The following is a 23,999-nucleotide window of genomic DNA, read 5'->3' as shown; positions in this document are numbered from 1 at the left end:
AGAACACTTCTGAGGATGAAAGATTTGCTCTTTTAAAAATGTGAAAACGTCACGCACGGTCAAGTGACGACTTTCAATGAAATGTGAATGTGAATTAATGTTTCTGGCTTCTGCGATCAAAAGTCTTGTGTTCACACGTCACTACGAAAGTATTTACGTCAATGTAAAAACATCATGTCCATTGAATGTGTGTTAAAAGTTAAACCAGTTGAATTTTGACCAATCGGGGACTCGGGTTTGGTAGTGACGTTATTTGGCATCCTGTGCTGTGAGAGGCTTCATCGGTATTAATATGCAGGATGACATAACCTTTTTTTCGGTTTAATTGCACTGGAGTATAAGTTGCATTTTTGGAAGAAATTTATTCATTTGATGGGCCTTTATCGTGCTTTTCTTGAGCCTTTCAGAGTAAACTATATCCATACATATGCTTATATATTACCTTTGGGACCCTAAAGAAATAATTTGTTATGAAATATGAGTTATTTTCGCAGGTAATTTTCCAACCCGGAAGTAAGAGGACTCAATCTATGAGCCTTTTGCTCCTTGTGAGTGCCTCCTATTTCATGACATCAACCTAGAGCCAGCCTCTGCAGCATGTCTGCTTTTACCCACAAAAACAAACAACATCCGAACTTTTAGGGAGGGGCTGGTGATCAGAGAGGAGGTTTTTAGAGAAATACTCAGAAATGTGTGAATGGATCAATACACCGGTCTGGCGTTGTTTTTTGTGAGGAATTAACATTATAATGCACTTTAAAGCTAAAAAAAAGTTGATTTCTCCTGACATAGGCCCTTTAATAAAATTCAACACCAAGAACAACCATTTTGTCTTGGAAGGCAAAATATAGTAACGGAATAGACAACAAAAATGAATAAATAAATGCTCGCTTCACTACTGTAACCGTATTTAGCTTAATAAAACACAGGAGGAATCTAGTACATTAGTGCAACACATGAACAATTATTTAGTCATTCATAGCCTACATAACATGTTAACAACTAAACGTAACTCTTTATATCACTGTAAATCAATAAATGTGTTAAATCTTTTGTCTGTGTCACTTTGGAACAGTTCCACCACGCCTGGCCTTGAGACTAAGCTGCACTTCTACTGTGTTGCTGTCAGTAGCAAATACTCAAACACAGTGTTCTCAAGTGGTTGTTGCTACTTTTTTTTTTAAATCACATGTAAGTCGCACCTGAGTATAAGACGCACCTAAGGATGAAAAAAACCCGCGACTTATACTTGTTGCGGTATACAATAGTTATTAACAGGGAGACTTGTGTTCTTCAATGCAGTACTCACAGGCAGGAGGAGTTGTATTTGATTAAATAGAAATAAATATACACATGTGGTGTTTTTGCATATACAAAAAGAAAAAAACAGACAAACAGAAGGCTGGAAAATTGAAAGGAACGCAGAGACAAATCATGGTGTCAGTTACTAGATAACTCAGGCACACAGTGCATATACTGTGGTTAATGATTAGACACTGGTGTGGCAGATCCCAGGTGTGCACTGACAGAAACACAGAATAAGCAAAGAATACACAAACAACAGAACAAACAGAACTCAGCAGGATAAAATAAGAAGTCATGCTGAACTAATAATAATCGGGAGCTTAAAAAACCTAAAACAAGAAATCAGTGGAAAGCCTTTATTCTAATGACATACAAAGCTGTAAAAGTCCAAAACAGACAACAGCAGCCACACATGTTAAGCAGCTGTCACACACCAAGGTAGTTGTGCAGTTAGACTGTTATAGAGGGAAATCAGACATAAGACATGTTTGATTGTAGGAGTCTATTTCAATTCATAGTCAAACTAGACTCCAATGATGCATTTCAGGAGCTCATAGCAGGACAGATTCATAGTGACAGGCTTCCACGACGTGCAAGAGTCACATTAAGGTGTTAAACAACCTCTGGCTCTTTAATATAATCTACTCTCACCGCAGTTGTGTAGGGATGCCACTGACTTTTACACTCACCACCCCTGAGATAACCCAACCGACCTCACTGACTCTGGCCTACCTGCAGGGAGGTTTAGAGCTGAATTCCTTTCTATACTAGTGTTTTCTTCCATTTTATATTTTTTTTGTGATTGGTGTTGTTTTTAGTCTATGTAGTTATATTACTTTTTTATTGTTTTCACCTATGTTTATACATGTTTTATATCAAACACCTTGGGTTCTTTGCATGTTGTTGAAAAGTGCTCTACAAATTAAATGGTTGATTGATCGATCAATCGATTAATTAAAACAATCCAATGTGAATAATTGTTTTCTGTCTCAAGCATCACTTATTGTCAGCATATTTTTCTGTGCACATTTGTGTTGACTTGCCATGTTTCCCGGCCGTTTACCACCTTTGTCTTAAAACAGATGTTCCAGTGATATTTCGATGTTCTTGTTGTATTTGCTTGTATTTTCTTGTCCTCTTAGAACCAAACCGGTCCCTGCAGAATGCCGTTCATACTAAAACTGCTTCTGGTACAGGTGCCATGTAAAGCAAGATTTCCTCTCCACTGTCTCATTTTTGCTAACTCAGATCAGGAATTACATTTTATTCCTGAATTAAAAATAATCTGTTGGGTCATATATGTCATCTATAAATAAATAAGATAGTGTGAATTGACTGAATCAATCTGGAATCAACTGGATCATAACAAATCTACTTTTTTTTTAAAATAACTAAATTGAATTGAAGTATTAGTGTGCCATAAGTGCAAAAATATTTTAGTATTAGCGGGATAGAAAAGAAACCTTAAGTATATGTGTATCTCTGGAAATTGTCCACATGGATGGTCAACACACAAATGCACGGGCTAGTATTAAGCTCCACAGCCACCAAAAAAGCCAATGTCCAAGTGATTTCCACTGAAGAGTCTATTAAAAGTGACAAGTGGACTTAATGTGCCTGTAAGTGTAGGATTAACACTCAGCACGAAGCAGCAGCAGCAGCAGTAGCAGCAGCAGCAGCAGCAGCGAGACCTCTGAATACTAAAGTGTGGTGAATTGGTCCTCCAGTCAAAATGTCATGTTTTTCTGACATGCTAATTTCTTCATGTCTGCACAGTTGATTTGCAGTCGCACTGCACAGAGCAATTTTAGATTTGCTTCTGTGTTTGAAGCATGCATCTGTGCAGAGCTGTTCTCCTGATATTCACCATGGTATTTCTGCAGGGCTCAAGGTCTGAACCAGGTCATGGATAATGACTGAGTTTAAATGGCAGACTCTGATTCCATTCCCTGGTGGCCGGTGAGAAGCTGCCACGCTGTAGATCTCTGGAGAGGTTCTGCAGTTTTAAGTTGGACCTCCTGTCCTGATACCTCAGCAGTTTAGCTTGTTGAAGCTTCTTGTGTTTGTGATTAGAGAAGTGAGACAATGATTGATTTCTGTAAAACTTTCAGGTCTTTACAGACAATGCAGGGAGTTTCAATTAGTGCATGTGTGCACACACATTTACCCATGTACAATCTTGTAAAAATATATACTGTATTTTTCAGGCTATAAAGCGCACATGTGTACAAGCCGCACCCACCCAATTACAGGAGGTGTGTTAGTTTCTTGCATACATAAGCCACACCAGTGTATAAGCTGCATGTCATTACCAACACGCTCAGCTTGACACTAACTATCCTGACTCTGAAAATTGAGACATCTTTCAGTCTCACAGTGGGAGGAGTCAGCGTTGAGTCAGCACATGTAATTAAACATAACAACATCTGCCAAACAGCACGGAAATGTGTTCTGTTCACAGGTTCCTCAGTTATGGTTTTATTTTTTTTTACTTATTTAAAATTGAGGTATCATACATAAAATAACAGTAGTAAATAACAGTAACCATATAATCAACATTACATCCCTCAGTTATGATGAGGAAATTTACCCTCGCGATTCCCCACTTCCCATGACTCTTAGGGGCTTAAGCCGGGGCTAACCCCCAGGTCGCCACACTGTTGTGCGTGGTTAAGAAGGAGCAGCAGCGGAAGGAGTGGAGAACGGGAGAGCAGCTCTCCTCTCCTTCCGCCTGTGTCGCGGCAGCAATATGGTAGTAACAGGGCTGGTTAAAAAAACAGACCATTAAAAGAGAGCAGTGGCGACTTAAAAGCGCGCGCCTCTGCGCAGCGCGTGCACCAGAAGTTTCCTTCCTCAACAGTGGCACACTGTTGCTCCGCGGACACCTCTGCGCTCCGCCGTTGCTCGCGGGCTCCTTGTCTCTCCCTTCCTATCTTCTCCGACACCCCTCGCAAGGGTGGCTCCAGGGAGGAGCGCTTCGTGCCCCATGACGTCTGTTCGCTGAATGCGGGGCGCGGCTGCCGTGGGACGGAGCGAACCGTGTCCGTGCAGAGCAATCGGACTTAATACGTTTTGTGTTTGAGGGGAGGATGCGTTGTTATGTGTGGGAGCCTTCAGACTGCCATCTGTCCCGCAGCTCTATGTGAACGAACAGCCGAATGAAAGAACCCGAAGGAGAACCAGCTGCTTTGTGGCGGTCACGTGCACGTTGGGTCTAATGGCACCAAAGGATTGTGGGATGCGACTGGGCATGCGTGTTTCTTTTTGTTGAACCATGACTGAAGTGTCTAAGATCTGAATTGAGGTCAATGCTGTTTGGCTGCTTACAGGTGCAGAAAATACAAATTGGCTTGCTGCTTGAAGTTGGATGATGCTGTCAACCTCTGCTCAGATGCAGACAGAGCGGTCAAGGCAGCTGCCAGAAAAAAATACTATAAAGTAGCCACATCACTAAATATGCTGCAGGGCTGTTAGCATTTGAAAAAAGTAGCGGCTTATAGTCTGGAAAATACGGTATATAAATACACTTTCTAAATTGATAGATTCATAAAGAACCCACACCAATCTTCTTTTGATCTATTGTAAAAGTTTTCCCAGTGGTCTTTTAATTATGCCATTTTTAGACAAAATTGAAAAACCTGTGTTATTTTTTAAAACATAGTTTCTGCAGAGCAGCAGGAGTTCACCAGAAAATTCATTTCTGAGTATTTCGGTGGGAGTGTTGGCACATAGGAACCCTGTCCCCCATTTTCCTTCCTGTTACTGAGAGATCTCTGTTTACATACTCTCCTGCTTCTCTCTTTACACTCCCAACCTATTTCTTGGTCTTAACGGTGGAAAAATTGCCCCCAAGCAGTGCAAAAATTGGAGCCATATTGGAGCTATCGAGCTGTGCAGTTTAAATCCAGATTCCAGCTCAGATGAGGAAAACAAAGACGTACATGGATCTACTGTACGTCATTTTAAAGCCCAAGGCTTTCTTGTTCAGAGATTGAATTTAATTTGCTTTGCGCCATTCATTGATGAACAGAATGGATCAGTTTAACCTTTGTGCTATCCTAGGCACTTAACAGTGGGAGTGGGGTCATCTGGACCCCAGAAGTCAGTGCACCGAACCTTTTTTCTTCAATCATTTGTGATCTTCACTGATATCCATGGATTACATGAAATCCTCTTCACCTTTATCCACCTTTGTCATGGAAGGGATAACACGTCAATGTAAGGGTGGGGTCATCTGGACCCCATAAGATAGCACAAAGGTTAAGCTTCCAAATAAAGAGCCTCTACTATTCACATGGGACTCTGATGTCAGCAGACAAGTGCATTAATTTAGAGGAATGCTGGCACGAAGGTGACCAGAGTAGTGTGTCCAACTTTAATCAGCTTTAAATGGATCTTATAATTTTAGGGTCACACAATTGTGGCCAAAATTGTGTTGGTGGCCACAATTGTGTTTGTGGCCACTGCCTTACACCACTTAATTACAGAAAAAAAAAGCGCTGTTTTAAATTTTTATAAAGAGTTAGTCCGAACACTAAAGGTGGCATTTGAAACTACAAAAGTTTTTTTGACAATTTCATTGTTTGAATGGTGATGACCTGATCTTAAAGGCAGTTGGATAGAAAAAGAAGGAAGTTGACAAATGTCAAAATATGTTTATAACTAACAAAACAAGAAAAAGCTTTGGCCTAAATTAAGTTTTAGTTCTGAGAAACCTTTTGGCACGTCTTAAAGTATCACAGATCCTTCCATGGGGCTACGGCCACTTTACTAAGGCAGGAATTCAAAGGGGCTTTAAATTCTTTAGTGCTTTGGACTTTAATCTGAAAATTGTAAGAATTTATTACGAAAAATGGTTGAATTGTTTTTGGCATTAATTGAAACAAGCATGCTTTCATTAGCGGTGCCCTGAGAAGCGGCATAACATTAAAGCTCCCTAAGCTTTAGCATGTGTGTTTCTGGTGCTCTGTGGTGTTGTACAGTACAAAGTAATGGGAACAGCCTCCAGCTGCACTGTGGGGATGAATAGCACAGGGTACCTGTGTGTGTCAGTGACAGAGCACCGCGGTGCCTTCATTGGTTCACTCCAGTGCCTCTTTAAATGAGCACATTCCCTTGGCCAACCCAACCCCTCCACACCCCCTTGATGGATCGGACCAAGGTGGGTCCAATGCTACCTTATTAACCTGATGTGGACTGTGCTGTGAGGGACTATTGGCAGAATAAATGACATAAGACGTCACTTTGATATGTGTAAATGTGTAAAAATGTTCCAATGTTGTAGACTTATGATATGAAGGAAATAAAAGAGGCTTCAAATATTAACATTAAGAAAGATACTGTTTACTCACTTAAAGCACTAAAATTACAATTAAAGTCTGACTTAAATAATCTTTTGATCTATTTTCAAAGCATTTCCAGTGGTCTTTCAATGATGATTATGCCATTTTTAGCCAAAATCAAAAAACCTGTGTTGTTTTCTAGAACATAGTTCCTGCAGAGCGACTGTTGACGCATAGTAAGCCTGCCCCTACTTCCTATCATTTATCAGTTTACACTCTCTTCTGCTAGCTTTCAGCCCTTCAGACTATCTGCTTAACTTAACAAAAACGGTGAGCAATATTGGAGCTATCCAGCTGTACAGTTTAGATCCAGATTTCAGCTCAAACAAAGACATACATGGATCTAGTTGTCTAACAGTGGATGCATCAGAATGGAGCGGAGCAGGGCCCTAATGTATTTTCTAAGCCACAAATAAGCTATTTTTCCAACAATTTTAAGCTTACTTTTTTAAATTAAAAAATGCCACAAGAACATAAGAGTGGGTCTTTAAAGCTTTTGTTTTTAATATCCCCTTCAAAAATCTTTTATTTTACACACATAATATTTTATTTATACTTAATTTCAAATAAATAATATGTCAAATTTTACACTCATTTTGTTAACTATCTAACAGATATCTGCGACCTGAGGCTCCGGAGCTACATGTGGCTCCTATATCCCTCTGTTGTGGCTTTATGGTAAAACGTTTTTCATTTTAAAACATAACTGTAAAATAAAAATTAAATAGGTAGTAAATAAAAAACTAAAAAAAAAAACTAAGGGAAGTTAAATGAATCAAGCTTTATTCAACCCATTCGCCGACAGTTGAAGGACAGTATCACAAGTGGAAGTAAAACATTTTGACATTATGCACAGTGTTCAACAGAAAATCAATTCGGAGGTCAAAAAGGACAACCAGAATTAAGGCGCTCTTGATTATAAGGTAGATTTTTCTATTTTGTAACAAATTCATGGTTTGAAAAATACATTAAAGGACACTTAATTAACTGCCATGTAATTTTGGTTGCTTAAATTTACTAACTTGTCCCTGAGATACACCACAAACATGACCGTATACTACTACATTTCCTGCATTGGTGTCTTTTATTTTAAAAGGAAGTCATGTGATCCGCTGGTAAAAGTTATAAAATATTTAATATTTTTTTAAAAGGCCACTTTCTCCTTATGTTTTGTTTATGCAAAAAAACAACTGTTTGAGTTTATCATAAATCATAAAGTAACAAGGAAATTCTTAAAGGGTGATGTTAGACTTTGTGACTCCTACTACGTCGTGGTCACTGAGAAAAAGACCTGAAGTTGCAGACCCCTGACAAAACCACTCATAAGAATGCTATTTTGAGTTATTCACTTCGTGTACCAGACAAAATATAAAAATAACATGAAAAAAAAAGATTTTTAGAGCATGAATCCTACCTGAAAATTATGCATCCTCTTTTTCCTTTACAGTTATTTGTTGTAGTAAAAAACCCTAAAGTTTTGTTGGACAGAGTGACGTCAAGCTTTTATTTTTGAAACTGTTCGCTGTTGTGTGTTCTTTTGTTAGCGTTTTTGCCTGCTCCCTCACCTTTCCCTGTGTCCTCTTTCCTCTTTTCATTACATAGATAATCCACATTGCTACACATTGCTCAGATAACGTCCATCCTTTTATTACAGCGTTCCTTGTCAAACATCTATTTGCTCTGGCAAATGCAGATAAATTCTAATCATCGCTCTGAAATTCACACCACAGCCAGACCCGGTGTTCAGGTCAAAAAAGCAACTAGGTCAAACACAAAAGGGCTAAGTGATAGACCCATAAATGGTTGCTCTCACTGATACAATTACGCGCAATAATGAGGAAGGGTAGCCAGGCAGGCACACCATCCCACAACATGATGATAAATGGAGCAAAAATCCCAAAAATGGGTTTCCTTCAGAAAATGGGTTTTCTGAAGGAAGGGGGTCAAAAACCAGAAGAAGAAACTTCCCTACAGAGATGGGACAATGGGATTGGATTTAGAGGAGGATTTGTGGAGCAACAACTAACAGCGATCTGGGAGGTGGCAGATTGTGCGAGCTCTACCTTTTAAAATCCATTTGGCCTTTAACCTCCTGGTTTTTGCCATGACTCTTTCTCCCGTGATATTTCTCTGGTTGATTTTCCCTCCTGCTCTGTCCCCCGTTTGCCTCCGGACCGCTCCCTGTCCAGCACTCTTCCACCAGGATGCCACCCATCTGTCAGCCCTCCATCGATTGTATCTGTACGTCTGAGTGATGGAGGCAGGGGTTCGATGCGTTCGGTCGGACCGCAACACCTTTCCTGTCTGTGTGTGACTCAGTGAGACACACACAGACAGAGGCTGATGATTAATCCGTTCAGCTTGATTTGACGTGAAACCACTTCCTGTTTTATAGAGCATCACGAATCAATGTGCAGTTGGTCAAAAAAAGCAGTCAAATAATAAAATATTGCTCCAATGAAGACCATGAGCCCAATAATGAACTCATTTGTTTAAAAGCAGCATGACAGTGCAGCAAATGAAGAAGAGGTCATGTCACCTGGATTTATGTGACCATAGAGACTTTCACGATGGGAGGAACCACTGCTTAATAACACAGAGAGGACATGCAAATGATTCCAGTTCTATGATTCATCAAGGGAAGTTCAGCTCAGTGAGAAGGTAATGCTCACTTCTATGGAAATGTCAACTCTTCTTTCTTACTGCGCCTTTAAGGCAACATTTTTCTCTCAACTCAATAACTCACCAAAATTTACACACACTTAGTACCTGGTAAAAATGGATTTTCGACATAGTGAGACAAAGCCCCTCCCAAAAAAAGATATAAAGGGATGACATCACAGTGGTAGGAGTTGTCCAAAAAATGAATGGGGCCAAAACCTCTTAAAAGGCGTAAATCACACAAAATCAACTTTTTTGAGCACCTTTAAAAAAACAAAAACATTTTTTTTCATTATTTTTTTACATGCAGCTCTGACAAGGGTGGCAAAGCAGCAGAGTGCGGGGCCTGTAGCAGTTGGTAAAGGCCATGTCACATAGCCACTACATACATTATGCACAGATGAAAAGTGAGAGAAGTTGTGGTCTTTATGTGAAAAATTCAAAGATTAATCCCGTGTGAGCCACGTTACAACTATATACAGTATATATATATATATATATATATATATTATATATACACAGGCAGATCTTCAAGACCTTGTCGACTTAAAAGTAGCTCACATGCCAAAAAAGTATGAGCACCCCTGGTGTATGTTATCACAAACCAATGGGACACATGATCCATTTTTGATTTTTCTTTGTTACACTGATGCAGTGACGTGCGGTGACGTTAATAGCTGGTGAGTAGGGTTGTGCCGATGGACGATACCATCGTCCATCGTGATGGTTGACTGACATCCCGATGGAGAGACACCATCGTGGTGCCACACCCCCGGCACGCTGCGAGTCGACACCATAAGACATGGTTACATGTGCAAAATATCTTGATGCCCATAGCAAAGCAAAACTGAAGATGAGATCTCGTTTCTGTCACATTTACGTCTCCTAGACATAAATGAGAACTGTTTGAGACTAAACTGCTTTTCTCATTCTTCTCAAACATTTCTCCTGAGAAATAAGTCTCACAGTGAGCACTGTTTGAGATCTCAAAATTCTCTCACAACTGTCTCTTCTCCAGATCTCAATTGAGAGAAAAATGAGCCATATTATGTTGCGCTCAAGTATGTCTCAATTTGATATCCTTACTTCAAATTCCTATCTCAGTTATGTCTCAGTGAAAGACATCAATGGTTCTGTCTCTCGTTGCTCAATAATTTAGATCTTGTTTTAGCCTTTTTTTTATTGTCTCAGCAAAAAGAAAAATGAGAGTAGTACAAGCCCTAAAATGAGTCTCATGATGACACCATTACAGTTCATCTCTAGAAAATAATATTTTTTATTTTATTTATGTTCAACTTAAAAAAGTTGTTTATTGCTTACATATTTATATAACTTAATTACAATTTCAAGAAAAAAAAATTAAATCATTAAGACGGTCATGTCCTCAAAAGACATATTTTTGAAACTTTTTAAAAAACATGAAATTTCAAGACAACGTTGCAGTGTCGATTTAATAAACTTTTTTTTTGACTGCTTAGATAAACATAAATGAACAAGAATGTATGTTGGGTTAATGATGCTAGGTTTAGTTAAACACAAACACACGCATGCACTGGCACACATGCATACACGCACAAGTGCATATACGCACACTTATATGTTGGTGGGTATAAAACATTTAACACATTGATGTCTGAACTAAATAAAGGACATTTGGGATCATATTTGGATCACCTTAAAGTGAACAAAAAATAGATTTTACATTTGAAACAAACAAATAAAATACACAAATAAAAATAATCAAATTAATAAATCAACTTTAGGGCGGTACAGATTTATGGGGTTCAGTTTGAGTTAATTTATCTTTGTCTTTAAAAATCACCCTTCATGCAGCCTTACAAGCTGAAAATATTTTCTGTTTTCTTGATTTTAGTCTGCATCATATTGAACAAACAGAAGCCTGGAGTAACCCGATTTGAATTTTAAACTGTATCACAGCCTCACTTGACACAGATTTCTGATTGGCTGATCACGGTGGGAGGGAAAACTCTGTGGTTGACGTCACCAACGGGCCGGAATCTGCAAGCGGGAGAAGTGCAGAGAACGAGAGACTTTTGACGACCGTTTGTCGTATTTTTTCTTCGTTTTAACAATCCGTGGGATGAATCTCCAACATTTTTTTTGCTTGTCTGGAAAAGATTCAAGTAAAATCTTTGAAGTTTGCACGGTAAGTTTGCGATTTCTTCCCTCCAACTCTGAACTCAGTTGAATGCTAAAGGTGTTTTAAGCTAGCTCCGCCAGTAATGCAGACGTCTGGGCTACTCGCGGTGGCTTTGGCTGTATAAGTAATTATTACTTTTTACAAAGGTTTACTTGTGCTTTTTGTAATAAAAAATAGAGACATTGAAGAGTTATTTGCAGTGCAGAGTTTACAGAATGAGCCTCGATATTTTTCCAAACGCGTGAGTGCTCAGTAACTGTTGGAAGACATTTTGCTCTTCAGTTAAGGGTCTGCAGGGTTCGTCCCATCACAGTGTGACGACACCACAGTCCATTATTCCAAACTTCAAAATGTGCAGTTTCACTGTATGTTCAATTTTTACGCTGTAAAAAGCTTTTATCTTGTTTAAAAGATCATCTTGCAGACGTTTGGCCTGGCATGCCATCTTTTGAAACTGGTTATGGACATGTGTTTAAAGTAAAGTCATCATTAACTGCTCACATGTCTAGAAAGCATAATCTGAAAATGTAAGTATGCATATTAGGGAAACATGTTCTCAGCCCTCTGTCAGTGGTGGAGATGTTTAGAGAGCACAGATGTAGCTAAGGCTAATGCTCAACTAACAAATGTCAACACTGATATGTACGAGGATTTTAGTGAATCATAAATCATATTTAAAAACCTTTCCAGATCTTACTTTGTGCTGTATAAAATGTGTGTACATGATGTTTTTTTCCCCTCTCTGATTCAAGGTGATCTAAATACACGTGAAAATGAGTGAATCAGAACCCATGTTCCTCCACACTGCCATTATGGAGGTCCTACCAGAGCCACAAAAGACATCCTGGAAGAACACTTGCAGTCCATTGGAATAAATGGAGTTGTATGAGGATCTACGATTCATAGAAGAGGCTGACTTGCTGCCAGCTTTGAGACCTGTTCAAGCCCGGAAACGTCTTGCTCTTTGGAAATTGAAATGTGAGTCTCAAACATTACAAATGAGTTTTTGTAATGCACAGAAGTGGATATGAATATGAATGGGTAACACACTGACAGTACAGTGTAAACTTAATACACTTATACTGTTTGTTTGTTTTTTGTTGCAGACCAAACGCCAGAGAACAGCACATCATCATCTGTTGAGACCTCACCAACACAATCATCATCACTTTTGTTATAGTCACCGAGGAGTTCGTCATCCACATCTTCCAGAAGCCGAGGACTGTACATACATTGACTGGGAGGACAGCTTTGAAATTCCATGGAGTAAGTTTTCTGAGGAATTTGTGCAGTCTTTGGAAAGAGACCTGGCCCAAGACTAAGGAAGGAAATGGTTTGCACTCTTGTTGCAGAAATGATGAAAGCAAGACGTTTTTCCAAACTCTAAAAGGCTGCAGATGATGTGGGGAGAGCAGAGTGGCTGCTCAGAAGAGATGAGATGTTAAAGAGATGCTCTTTCTTCTGCTCTGCTACTTTGAGGAGGATGCCATGTTCTTGTAGAAGATGCAGACGAGGTCCAGCTGCAGCAGGTGCCGTTGACTCCAACTGTTATTGTATGTGGTAAGTAAAGTTTCCAGTGTTAAATTATTCTAAAGGTTTTGTCTTTGTACACTGTACATGAGTGACATGTTTACTTTATCCATTGTTCTGTCTTTAGGACAGTCTTGCTTTTCCCCAAGGAGGTTCATGCTCATTTGGAACCGCTCCATCGTACACAACAACATTGCAGCACTGTGCCTGATGTTCAGAAGCTACTTCTGCTTTAACCGTCATTATCCAACTGAGCTGGCTTCAACCCTGGAGTTTCTGCAAAGGTACATATTTATGAGTGCTGTCATGCGATTCATTTTTGGGTGTGGTTAGTTAATCATGACCTGCAGTTAATTATTCTTATTAATCTTGTATTAATCTAACTCAGGGCTGCTCATCCCTGGTCCTTGAGATCTACCAGCCTGCCTGATTTCCAGCTGATTACCTGGACCAGGTGTGTTCATTCAATCAGTATGTGGAGACCTCTGGTTGAGCTGATCAACAGCTAGCAGGGCTTGGGGATCTGGAAAACAGTCAGGGTGATGGATCCCAAGGACCAGGAATGAGCAGCCCTGGCTAACCTAAAATTTAGCTTTGGAAATCCTTATTTTGGGGTAATTTGATTTAAATAGTAAGATTGTGTCACATTAAAAGAAATAAAATACAATTTAAAGGGTGGCTTTATGAAGTTTTCCAAGTATAACAGACTTTTTTCCAATCTTTACTTTTGTACCACTAAGGGATAATTCTTCAGTCTCAAACAGAACAAAGACCTAAGCCAAAGTGCTCTAATTTAAAAAACTAATGGAAATATTCTGAACAATCCAAAAAATATTGACCACAAAATTCTTAATGATACCATAATATATATTCGTTGAAATATCTTATTCCACAGTTTGCTGTCTGACACGATCAGCCCTCAGCGTCCCAATTAAGACATGGGTATTATTTTTCCCTTGTTAAGAGCCAACCATGCAAAATGTGACTTGATCATTTCTTAAATGTTTGATCTGGACTGTATCATGAAAAATGAAATGAAACAGATTTGAACCTTATTTGTTAAATAGTTAATGCCCATAGAATGCTGCATTTCAATTCTTTTAACTGAAACAGATGTCCTCTCTAGCGACGTGTGGCTGCTTTTAGGGATGACAGAAACGTAATCTTATGGTAGCATTATGCAGCTGCTTTTATAAAACTACAGTTTGCTTCTAGCTTGAAGTGTTATCTTTGTTTGTTATGTGCGGTCTATTATCAATTTGTTCATGCCAGATTTTAATGTTCTTGTCTTACAGCTTATGTCCTGAGATGTGCCACTCTACCTGGTTGGGAACAAATTGAAGAGGCCAAGCTCAAGAAAGCCTTTGTCAACAAATGTAGGGCAGAGCAGGTTCTAAGGCCACTGCTATGATCTACAGTATGCGGACTGGTTTCTCTTCCATCTTTTTTCTTATTTTTTATCTTAATTTGGTTCTCAAGTTGGTCCATGGATTTGGTAGGCTGCAAGTTTAGGAGAATGTTTTTATCAGGTACTTTTTTATGTGGTTACATAATTTTGTTTTTTTCCTTGTACCTCAGCAGTGATGTCAGTGTGTTTGTTGTTTAAAATATGGAAGTTTTCTTTACCATCATGTCAGCCACATTTAGTACGCCACAGTTCATGTACTTAATGCATTTAATATTTTAAAAAGTGTTTAATACTGCTACCACAATTCAAATGCTGTACTGATGATGGTGCTGCCCAAATAAAGTGTAAAGCATTTACATTTCTAGTATTGTTTTTACTGTTACTGTATATCAGTGGTCTCCCATCCTGGTCCTTGAAGGTCACTGTTATGGATGTTTTAGCTGTTTTCCTGCTCCAACAGATCTGCTGCAGTGGTTGAATTGCCTCCTCAAGTTCTGCAGGAGGTGGTTAATCACCTGTTGATTCACATCTGGGGAGCAAAGAAACATCTAAACCCTACTGGATGGTGGCCCTGAGGACCAGGATTGGCTACCACTGCTATAAAAATAACTTCTCTTTTCTTTCTCAAATACATCTCAAATATCATTCTCATTAACGGCTTTGGTAAGACATTTAAGAGAAATGATTAAGACATGAAAGAGACATCAGACAGACAATGATGAGATCTCTTTTAGGACTCATTCTTCTCAGATTTGTCTCATGAACGTCTTAGGTTCGTCTCTCCCACTTCTTAATTATTGCTCTAACAGTTGTCTCAACTCAACCTCATTTGTCTCAGTGATGTCTTTTCTCATTATAGCTTAACTCTTGCTCCTAAGGGACCCTTAGGAGCAAGAGTTAAGAAGCAAATGATCACAGAATGATACGAATATGAGACGCTCAAACTGATCTCAAGAGACGAGATCAAGCAACATATGAGCAACAGATTTTTCCTATGGGTGGGATCAATGGTCGGATTAGAATCCAACCGTGTAGATGGGCCCAGAAAAACTTTTTCAGATTATAAAAAACATTCACATGGGTCACGCTTTCGGTCGGAATAAATCATGCGCAGCAGTGTTTTTAAAAACCGGAAGCGAAACTTAGTTCCGCCAAGCGGCTAGATACGTCAGCTCGGTTATTTTATTATTATTAAACAAAATGATCTCCTAAACGTGCTTTTATTAATATTACGGTTATTATGAAGCGCCTGTTCGCTCATCATTTTAATCCGTGTGGTCAGTGCTTTTTCTGTTGAAAAACGGAGCCGGAAGCCAGGATTAGCAGTATGCTAACACGGGCTAACAACATTAGCATGAACATAAATCCATGCGTGAAACGCTACAATCTGCATCTTGGCTGCACGTAAATATGTGGGAATAACATTAGCCTTTATTTTGTCGGGACACGACTGGAAACACAAATGTTTGAACGGTTTCTAAGGACTGAGCGGCCTTTCTGCTTCGAAGCTTACACACTGCGTTAGCTAGCGCTCCGAGCTCTGCCCCGACACACACTTTACCGGGAGACCCGCTTCTCCTAAATTCCGGTTGCTCTTTCACGCAGAGCTGTGGGACAGATCACAGACCTAAATCTCCCACACGTAACAAAGCATCCTTACTTCCCCTAAAGCACAAAACTTTAAGTCCGTCTGCTCTGCTAGAGACACGGTCGCTCGCTCCACCGGTCAAATCAAACGCAGGACCGGACCACTTCTCTCCTATTTTGTTTATTTTATTTTTTTTTTAAAGTCACTTCCCTCAGTTTAGACTGGATCGTCGTGGATGAGTCATTATTTGGGAAATAAAATAAATAAAGTAAAATGACGAATGGCAATTATAAATATATATATATAAGAACGAAAAATTAAAAATAGCCCCCCCCCTCCGACGATATCATCGTCCATCCCGATGGTTGACTTCAAACATCGTCAACTGCCAATTTAGGGGACATCGCCCAACCCTACTGGTGAGGCACTGAATCCTTTGGAGTCAGATTTACAATTGCAAGAACTGAATATTTCACAATTTATCCAACAGCGGCTATAACAGCTTGTAAAATACACACAAGAAAATATTTGTCCTACAGAGAATATTTATTTTACAGACATGAATTAGAACACTCCTATTGTGTATAAATTATTCATATGTACAGTGAAGAAATTAATGTATATTACAGATGTGTTCAGCACACATTTGACCCTCAGTAACTATTTCTGGTATTTTTCCAACTTCAAATTCTGGTGCTTAATCAGTGTTATTAATGTTGTCTGTAAAAAATGATCATAAAAATAAAATAAATTATTTTACTTACATTTTTACCCACTTACCCCAATGTTATTTTTAAAAAACAAACATTGAAAAACGTGTTTGGCCTCGCTTTTTGAGTCCATGTGTTGATCTTTCTCCACAAAAAGCTCTATGATCTGTTGGAAAAGTTTTCCTTATTTTCCTTTAGTTTATTTGAGTTTCTCCCTTTCAGTAGAGAAAGACGTTCTTAGTCTATTTCTACGGCAGCAGTGTAGCTACAAAGCAGCTGTCAGCTCACGTTTGCCCTCTTGTGGTGAGGCATGCCTCACCTGAAGCCTTTTATGTAGGCGGACAGCAGCATTTTCAGCGCACGTCTCTGTAATAAAATTGAACTCTGCCCTGCCCACCAGGAGTTTCCGCTCCGTCTGTGATCGCGCAACACTCAAATTTGGCGATTTTAACCTCAGAAACTGCGGAGAACATGTTGAATTGTCTGAAAATGTATACTTAACAAAGATCAGTAGAAAATAATATTTACTTAATTTAACTTTTTCTATTTTATCACGATTATGACAGGTGAGGCTCTGCTTCACTTACCTCACCTGACCGCACGTCACTGCACTGATGTCACCATGGGTTCTTGTGGGTTAAATTGATATTAGCTCTTCATTCTGCTTGTTTTATTGAACCAAAAAGAAAATATTTAAATTTTGAGAGAAAGTACCAAGCATAAAATTATTGTTTTATCACACTTAGCATCCCCACAGCTACCTTATCATGATTAATAATTTCTTGATATCATACTTTGAGAGTTAATTTCACACCTATGAACACAAGGCTCAATTGCTGTCATTAGGATCACCTAAACCTGAAATGAAACACCTGTCCGACAAGAACAAAGCCTCTCCTGCGTGTCAGAAAATACTTTGTCTTGCCGAAACACATGTGGTTTCAAGACAGTAACAACATGTTGCTTTGCTTCTGCGGGTCATTGAACTCAAATGGAGGAAGCACTCAATCAAATTGAAGTATTGAGGCAGAGCCACCATACAAGCAGCTAAATTACAGTCCTGCAGGTTGAGTGCGTCACAGGCCTCCAGACTCAATTCCAGGCCATTTAGCTGACTGAAGCAGACACCAGCTCTACAGGACATTTCTCACCAAACATTATCCTTCAGGAAGCAGCTCCAACAGTAATAAGAACCTCAATCTGAACCCATCAAGGAGATTTCTTAAAATAGTAAATATCAAGCAGCTAGATTAATTTCACTTTGAAAGGTCTTTAATTTTTTGAGATGGTTAACGTCTAAAATAAAAAAACCCGCTATTTAACACTGTTTAGTCTTAAACCTTTTTTAATACAAGATGTAAAAACTATGCACACAATAAAGTATTTGATTTACCCTAACCAGACTAAATTGAGGTAAATCAAGTCTGAGTCAAGGACATCACATTTCAATTATAAGTTTACAAAAAAGAAAGTATGCATACATATCAGGTTTATGTTAGTTTACTGAAAAAAACCCAAACAATTAAAGCTTTTACAGAAAAAAGGAAAAGAGCAGGCTGTTGAGTAAAATTGGTAAAAAGCTCAGTTAGGGAAAATGTAGTTTGGCTACATATATCTAGTAGAGACCAAAAGTTTGGACACACCTTCCCATTCATTTGAATTTTCTTTATTTTCACAACCATGAAAATTGGAGAGTCACACTGAAGGCATCAAAACTGTGATTTTACACATGTGGAAATATATTCATAACAAAATAGTGTGAAAGAACTGAATATATGTCATATTGTAGGTTCTTCATAGTAGTCTCCTTTTGCTTTGATTACTGCTTTGAACACTCTTGGCATTCTCTTAATGAGCTTCAAAAGGCAGTCACCTGAAATGTTTTTCACCTCACAGGTGTGCCCTGTCAGGTTTAATAAATGTGATTTCTTGCCTTATAAATGGGGTTGGGACCATCACTTGTGTTGTGCAGAAGTCAGGTGGCAATACGTGTCCGTTCGTATATATATATATATATATATATATATATATATATATATATATATATATATATATATACACACACACACACACACACACACATGTATACACACATGAATGCCAAGCAGTAATCAAAGCAAAAGGTGGCTACTTTGAAGAACCTACAATATGCCATATTTTCAGCAGAGTCAAACTTTTTTGTTATGTATATAATTCCACATGTGTTAATTCATAGTTTTGATGCCTTCAGTGTGACTCTACAATTTTCATAGTCATGAAAATAAAGAAAACTCTTTGAATGAGAAGGTGTGTCCAAACTTTTGGTCTGTACCATATGTATGCGTTGCTATATATAAATATATATATATATATATATATATATATATATATATATATATATATATATATATATATATATATATATATATATATATATAGTAGTGGTGGACAAAGAACAGAGGTAAGCCGTTGTGGTGGATTGTGGCAGTGCCAAGCGATGGGAACATCAGGAAGAAGGAACATGAGAAACTGGAGAAATACCAGGGACTCAGCGAAGAACTGGAGAAAGCCTGGAAAGTGAAGGTGACATTGGTGCCTGTGGTAATTGGAGCACTCGGGGCAGTAACCCCCAAGGTGGAGGAGTGGCTACAACAGATACCTGGCAAGACCTCAGACCTCTCAGTCCAGAAGAGCGCAGTGCTAGGAACAGCTAAGATACTGCGCAGGACCCACAAGCTCCCGTGGAAGGGTGAGAGGGGCGTTTTTTTTATGACTTAACATGGACAAATAAAAATGGTTAGAGTCCATAAAGCTGTGCTAAATAAAACACCATCTTGGTGAGAGACTCTTTACTTTGATTACTACATTCATTTGTGCTAATTTTTGTCTTGTTTAGCAGGGTCAATAAGGCCAAGGAACCAGAAGCCCTTCTTGCCAAAATAACATTAGTCTGGACCCAAATGCCAATTTCCCAGAGAAAAAATTAAATAAATGAAAAAAAAAATGAAGCTCCTCTAAAAATACCAGCTTTTGAATCATTCACATCATCCATTATACATTACACATCATACATTACTTATGCATATTCATGGGATTTTAACCAATCAGAAATCAAATTTACCGTTGCTGTCACACCCGTGCTTCTGCTGGACCTCACATGAATGACGCAGCTCCTCATGGAGATGGAAAACTCTGGTCAGGATCTCTCTTTTTTTAACTTATATTGTAAAACAAGCCTATAGGTTTTACCTGAAGTTAACTCTCGTGCATATATTTATCTGGCACCAGCATCGCACTGGCAGATGATCATGAGATGTTCCTTCTGTTTCACAGAGCCAATGGAAAAAACGATGAAGCTGCGTGACCATTGTAAGTGGTGTCACGCTTGTGCTTCAGTCACCTGGTTTCTGAAAGGCTTTACATTCAAAAGAGTACCGTTGGATGCAGCTGCACTGTCGTACATCAACAGCTGCTTCTCTCTTTTAAAAGTTGCTGTCACCACGCTGTCCAGCTAATACAGTTTTGAAAAAGTGAATTTTTTCTGATTCTACCTCTGGAAATTAAGTGTCTCACATCCTCCACTCTGTTTATAGATTCTAGTGTTTTGATTTTATCTGTGGCAAATAAACCAATCAGTGAGCAAGGTACAGAGCTGATGTATTTTGCTTGATGCCACAAAGTGTCAAACAAAAGTCCAATTCAACTGCAAAAAACAATCAAAACACAGACAAGAACATAAAATAGACATAAAAAAGATAATAACCTTTCAAACTCTGACAAAAAAATTGTTTTCTAACCAAATCTCCCAATTATGTGATTTTAATAAATTTCAGTTCCAAATTCAATTTTTGGATTATAAATCAATTTAAGTTTTAAAATAATACTTTAAAAGTATTAATAAGACTTTATAAGTAATAATAATAACACTTTATAAGACATAATAAGACCATATTTAGTGCCATTAACTTGAAAACACAACTGTGAAAGTGATTCTGCAGCATCATTAAAAATAAGTCAATACCAGAAATGCTTTTTCATTTTCAATATGAAGCCGCATTATTTGACTCAAAATTAAAATGAAAAATCAATACTTCAAAATGCACTTTGGCGGAAATGCTTTTTCATTTTAATTTTGAGTCAAAAATGCAGCTTAAATTTGAAATTTTGAAATCGCTTCCATACACAACCTCCGTCATACTGATCAAACTTATTCTCTAGAAAATCAGGAAAAAAGCTTTTTGGGCTTCCAAAGAATAAACAACCTTCCCACCTCTGTGTATTCTTTTACATCTTTGTCTATGAAGACTCACATTCATCCAGGTTGATTCCATCATAGTATTAGGTTTAGGGGCTGTCATCTGGACTTAGTTTTTAAAGTTAAAAGACCTTTCTCCTCTTATCCAAGAGGCTTTGTCAATTCTGTCAAGTAACATCTTTATTTTTATTTAGAAAATGCTTTGTTTTCAAGACCCTAAATGATTTAAACGTGTGTTTTCCCCTTTTCCTGTCTCTTTAATAAGTCAAGCTTTATTTATTTAATTAGTGCTTTTTATTTTTGTGGAAGCACAATGCGCTTTACATTAAAGCCAATAAAATACTCATAAAAAATGAAAATATATTTATAATAAATAAATAAAAACTAAAGATAATCACACAAAATTGGCCTTCTTAGTATTTTTAAGCACGAATTATGTTTTGTACTGTAAAACTACATTGGGATGAGGAGTGAAAGTGAAAGCTGTTATGTTTGCCAGTTATTTTATTTTAACGTTGTTTTTACCTTACCTTTACCTGTTTTTACATTTATTCTTTCTTGCACCTTCATACTTGACCCCGCAGAGCTGCTATAAAATTTCAATTTACCCCTTGGCTGGATCAACAAAGTATCTTTATGTCTTTATCTTTATATAGTAAACCTGTAGCATAATTCTTTTGTCTGTTTCTGTTTGTCGTCTTTTCATTTGTAATAACTCTAACGGGAGGAACCCCTTAAAAACCGACATGTGGCATCTTAAGGGCCTAATCCTCCCATTGCTTATTAAATATTTGAAATGCAAATTAAAATATGCAACTACAAAATACTTTGCAATAACATTTATTTATTTTTGAGTAAAATTTGAATTTGCATTTAGTTGCTCAGATCTTTCCCTGAACCAGCGGCTGGAGCTCCAGGATGCTTGAATCCGTTCACCCATTGCAGCTTTGTAAGACACACACATTTCATTCTCAGCTGCATGTATGATCACGCATGGAATGTCTCTGACCAGAGATAAGATTTGTATGGAAGGCCAAATGCGTCAAGTATGAATAAAAAATGAGGTGCAAAGCATATGCATTCCAACAATTTACTTAAGGCGCAGCAACATAAGTCAGTACTTATGAGCCTAACTGAGTGCTTCTAGTCTGGTAACAAAGCAGCAGAGGAGGCAAAAGCCAACATGTTCAGTGAAAAAAAGAGGTCAGTGCCAGCAGTCATTCCAAATGAGACAGAAAATCTCCACGTGTTCTTGTTTATCGTAACACGTTTTTATGGAACATGTACATTGTTTAGCCTTATTTGCCCCTCAATATCTTTTCGCTTGGAGGAGGCGGCACTGACCTGCTCTGTTGATGTGGTGCTGCCCTCTTCAGGCTTGAAGTGGAAATGCAGGTACATTTTCTTCACAAAAGCATTCAATCAAATGTTTTTAGACTTTGTATTACATGCTTACATTAAAAATTAAAATGTTTGTTTGCGTCTTTTTTGCAGAAAACATGCACTGATCCCTAATGACAGATAAAAATTAGGATTTGCACTCCACAAAAGGCACAAACAAAAACAGAATTGCACATTTATTTTTTTTCCTCCACAACGTCTGCTTTAAAAAAAATAGAGGGAATCATCTAATATAACAGTATTTGTATTTGAGTGTATTTGAATGTAACTTATTTCACATTTTTCCAGGCCTCACTTTAACCCCGCTATAAATAGAAGCACATTTGGAGGCACAGCTGGTGCTGTTTCCCCCATCTGCACTATATCACAACCTCGATGCCACAACAGCCATTAATGCAAATATCCACATATATGCACACACACACTCAGAGACACTGAGGGCTAGGTGAACCGTACCAGCTTTACCTCACATGCTGCGTGTAATGTCACCTCTGGATTATTTCTTGTTAATGTTTCAGTTTTAACTCAGACAGATAAAAGTGTTGTTACTCGTTCAGACAGAATCAGGGAACGGATTCTTTACATACTTCCTTAATATACTATGTGGTCCTAAGCCAAATCTTTGATCTTTGGTCTTACGGCTGCTTCACAAAAGAATAAAAAAAACCTTGCTTTTCTGACAAAACATCCTCTGAATTTAAAATCAAAGCAAAAATTTTTGCTTTGTTGCTTTTTAAAAAAAATGTATGTCTTTTATGTGCTTTAAAATTACACTTACACTACCATAAAATGCTCCACACAATATAGAAATCAGCTTAACGGTAGTCAAAATGACTAGAGAATTTTTCAGTTTACGTATATTTAATGTAGTTTATACGCAACTATTGACAATTGACGTACAAATCGCCAATGAATTGCATTTAAACACGCATGATTTATACTCTACATTGATTTTTTTCAGGGTTTATTTGTATTTCCTCTGTGGTTTTAACGTGGTTCATTCCTTATACATCTGTGAACTTTTCACATGAAGACCACAACGTTTCTCACTTTTTCCATGTATGCAAAATGAGCAAAATGGACGTTGTGGCTGTGTGACATCACCTTCTGGTCCATTGTTTTTGTAGACCGGTGTTTTTTAACCAGTGTGCCGTGGGAGATCGTCAGGTGTGCCGTGAGAAATTACCCATTTTCACTGATCTAAAAACATTTACCATCTCCAAGATATCAGCTCTGTGTTCATCCAAACAGGCCTGATAAAACACTGAGTAGTTAGAAATATGACAGACCGTAAAATTCTTTTTCTTTCTGTTTATTTGATTCCTACGATGGAGTTTTAGGGCCAGTATACCAGAATTTTTTTCTTTTTTTAATTACGACTTTTAGGTTGTAAATTTACGAGAAAGAAAGTCATAACTGTTAAATTACGCGATTTTAAGTCGTAAATTGACGAGAAATGAGTCATAGATTAACGAGAGAAAAAACACCAAAGTTTTCCGTTTATCGGAGCCTAGCTTGAAGATGAAATATGTGAAGCCTTTCGTGAAGCTTTATTTCCAGATAGGTTTAAAAAAAAACAAAAAGATTCTGAACCTTTTGGCGACTCAAAATCAGATTAATGTCAGTGGAGCCGACTTTCCGGGATTTGGTGTCGGTAAA

General features: G+C 38.1%; 1 protein-coding gene and 1 long non-coding RNA gene across 5 annotated transcripts in view; one reads left to right on the top strand and one right to left on the bottom strand.

The window, feature by feature from the left end:
• kcnh2b (potassium voltage-gated channel, subfamily H (eag-related), member 2b) overlaps positions 1-23,999 on the bottom strand; it is a 347,590-nt gene that overhangs the window by 128,902 nt on the left and 194,689 nt on the right. The gene's annotated exons all lie outside the window — the stretch shown is intronic.
• LOC111946661 (uncharacterized) lies at positions 11,318-14,763 on the top strand. 3 transcript variants are annotated; one of them, XR_013652007.1, is made up of 7 exons: positions 11,318-11,475; positions 12,222-12,447; positions 12,576-12,735; positions 12,822-13,029; positions 13,127-13,283; positions 13,388-13,453; positions 14,295-14,763. It is a non-coding gene; the product is annotated as an uncharacterized LOC111946661 (long non-coding RNA). The 3 variants fall into 3 exon arrangements; XR_013652006.1 differs by lacking the exon at positions 13,388-13,453 and having other exon boundaries at positions 11,320-11,475; XR_002872377.2 differs by lacking the exon at positions 13,388-13,453 and having other exon boundaries at positions 11,323-11,475; positions 12,949-13,029.

Source organism: Oryzias latipes, chromosome 20 (assembly GCF_053564925.1).
Source record: "Oryzias latipes strain Hd-rR chromosome 20, Olatipes_Hd-rR_3.1".
Classification (NCBI taxonomy): Eukaryota; Metazoa; Chordata; class Actinopteri; order Beloniformes; family Adrianichthyidae; genus Oryzias; species Oryzias latipes.
The sequence above is the reverse complement of the archived record's forward strand: the minus strand, read 5'-3'. Positions and strand labels throughout refer to the sequence as shown.